The 3,160-nt window shown below is 30.2% G+C and overlaps 1 long non-coding RNA gene across 1 annotated transcript; it reads right to left on the bottom strand.

Moving 5' to 3' along the window:
* Window positions 1–1,287: 1,287 nt before the first annotated feature.
* Window positions 1,288–2,685, bottom strand: LOC106326382. The gene is made up of 3 exons (XR_001267215.1): window positions 2,459–2,685; window positions 2,317–2,345; window positions 1,288–2,167 (listed from the first exon to the last, which is right to left on the bottom strand). It is a non-coding gene; the product is annotated as an uncharacterized LOC106326382 (long non-coding RNA).
* Between the last annotated feature and the right edge of the window lie 475 nt (window positions 2,686–3,160).

Consider the following 3,160-nt stretch of genomic DNA (forward strand, 5'->3'; position numbering starts at 1 on the left):
TTCCAAATTGAGTTTTTGGTTCAATTAGTATATCGATAAATTAATATCTCTATAAATTAATAAAAAAATTATAGTTAGTCCCAACATTATTAATTTATAGAGGTTTCACTGTATGTTGGAATAGATATTTTATCTGTTTGTTTAGTATAAATTATCAAATTTCATTTTTGCTATTTTTTGTTTGTTATTGAGTTATTTTACATTATTTTTATTGTTGGACTATGCAAGTATGTATTTTTTATTTTCATATTAGTATTAAAATTATGGTTGAGGTTTTTATTTTTCTATTTTTTTAAAGATTCACATTAAATTAAATTAAATAGCCTTATATTTTCTGTTCACAATACTTACAGAAATATGCTTATTTTCCATTAAAACAATTTTAATGTAATTTTTTAAAAATGTTTAATTTATTATCAATTAAATGTAAAACTAATTTTCAGTATTTTTATAAAAACTTTCAATATTTATTTTATTATTATTTTTAAATTCTATATGATATTGATTAATTTTTCTAAAACGATGCTTGAAAATAATTTTTAACACTGACCTCATTAAAGCTAATTAATTTATTACTACCATATAAGTAGTTTATTTTTATTTTTAATATTATGATTATAATTAAAACTAATAACTTATATATAATGTTAAACATATTATTAAGCTATTAATTTTTAAATAGCAATAATGGATGATTTATATTTGACTACTTTATAAATCTTGTAACTACTTACAAAACAGGGTAATCACAAAAGTTCAAAAATGTGAGGACTGATATCCAAGTTTGTATATATACTATATTTAAAATCATCACAACATGAACAGTTGACTTTCTAAATGCGTTGCTCAGAAAGAAAAAAAACTTGCTACACGCAAAAGCAGTTTTTTTTTTTATGCGTCCTTTCCTGAGATCCATTTGGAAGAACTCGACTTTTATCTTTTTTTTGTAAGATTATATCATTTATTCGATTGTGCTATGATCTGAATAAATATATTTCATGTCATTCATTCTTGTAGTTAAGCTTTTTCATATCTTTTTATTTTAGAGAGACATATCCTTCTTGTTAGCAAAAAAAAGAAAGAAAAAGAACATATCCTTCTTGTGTCCAATTGTTTTATCCTTTTTCATCTTCACTGTTCTGGAGAGATTCGGCTATAAGCGTATATCATTAAAGCACTTTGAACTTTAATTTAAATTATTGCACACAACAATAGCAACTTTAATTTCCTTTAGCATATATACATTCACTCCAAGTAGGAAGATTAATATATTTCCTGTGTAATAAAGATTAGTTACTTTCATCATACAACTTTCCTCTGTGACTGGGTCAGTATGAGGAATTATCAGTTTTCTAACTTGATCGATTAAGTCTTGCGTGCCTTTCTGAGAAAACACTCGAACGCTAGAACCAGTAGCTCTCAACAGTGCTCCCGTCGCAAGCAGGCTGAACATGTGCATTGGCTGTCTCCGATGGACGTGAATGTTGCAACGGATCATAATCACTGGCGGTTGGGTTTTCGTTTCCAGAAATCTTGATTCTGTCAGAAGCCTTGCAGGATACACATGAGGTGTTCATAACTAAGTATTTCTGTTCACCAGTCCCATGAATTTTTCATGACTATCAGAAAGAAGAGGAATGAGAAAAATGATGAGATTAATGAGTTTAGCCATAGCAACATAAAAGATTGATGAGAAAAATTATTTTCATCAAGCATGAGGACACTCATAAGATCCCCTTTTTTTCTTCGTAATATGTGCCTCATAGAACAAACAGCAAGAGACACAATCAAAAGAAGTTTGCGGTTTTGTCAATGTATTTATGTAGTTTGTAAATAACACGTATTTGATCTTGCCATTACCCGTAAGGTCCACAACAAATCAAATGATCCAACAAAACAAATAAGCGTATTTGTAAGTCAATGTACTGAGAAATTGCTGTTTTTGTTTCTGTCTTTCTTATTTATCCACTATACACATACAATATATTTATAGAGAGAGAGAGATGAAGGTCACCTTTTCTGTGATTTGATTGTCAGTGTTATTCTTTTTAAGTTTATTGGCTTTTGATAACGTCAACTTGATGCTACAGATATTGCAGTTTTGATGTTCTGCATCACTTATTTTCTCCTCGGGATGGGCCATCACCAAAATTTTGACACGGTTCCTCTGTGATTCATTAATGTTGGGACAAATAATTAATAACCAAACAAACAAAAACCTGACGCAAAGAGCAGTATGAACAACATCAATTAAAGAACTTTAAGCTAAAATCATAACACTTTAAAGAGATTGATTTTTTTGTTAGCCGGAATTACCTTAGGATAGGAGGAGCATGTCGCGGCCTCTTTTTACATCGAACGAACAGATAAATATTTAGGAAAGACTTACACATTTACAATAGCAGATTCACAGAGAAGAATGAATGAGAGGATGAGTTAGCCAAAGTAGAAGCCTTACGTTTATATAGTAAGTGAACGACCGCCTTTGAAGGGATAGGAATCATTGAATGAATTATCATTAAATTGAATGAACGTGGTAGTGGGTCACAAGAGTAAAGATCTCTTTTATGGCGTTGAATCGGTGTAACTTGTAACGCCTCTGATGAGAAGAATCATATAAAACGCAATCGACGCATAGATTACACGCGAAGATACATCTTACCAAACCTTTCTGAAACTCCATTGTTGGTAGAACTACTGAGATTTAGCAAGATACAATAAACCCTAAAAAGGTAAGAAAAGATGAACCCTGGAAGCCTCGGCGACTCTAAGAGCAACTCCATTGGTCAACCTCTTAAGAGAGGTTCTTAGCAATTTTATTTTTTTTTTAATTAATTTTGTTAAGTTAAGGATTTCCAATTTTTTGGGTGTCCATTGGTGAACTCCAAAGTTAGGTTCTTAGGAATAAATTAATATTATTTAATTTATGGAAAAAAAGTTATGTTTATTGAAAAAAATAGAAAACATACAATAATTATGATTGTTGGTTACCAAATTTTGCAAATATATTCTCAATTAAATCGGTCTTCAATCGTTGATGTTTCCTTTGGTCGCGAAGTTCACTCCGAATGGCAAGTATATTACCGAGATTTGAAGGCATGTTTGTAGAGAACGAGAAATCTACCTCTGAACTTCTGCTTGTTTCTCCTTCTACGAATTC

The sequence above is a fragment of the Brassica oleracea genome, chromosome C2, assembly GCF_000695525.1.
Source record: "Brassica oleracea var. oleracea cultivar TO1000 chromosome C2, BOL, whole genome shotgun sequence".
Lineage (NCBI taxonomy): Eukaryota > Viridiplantae > Streptophyta > Magnoliopsida > Brassicales > Brassicaceae > Brassica > Brassica oleracea.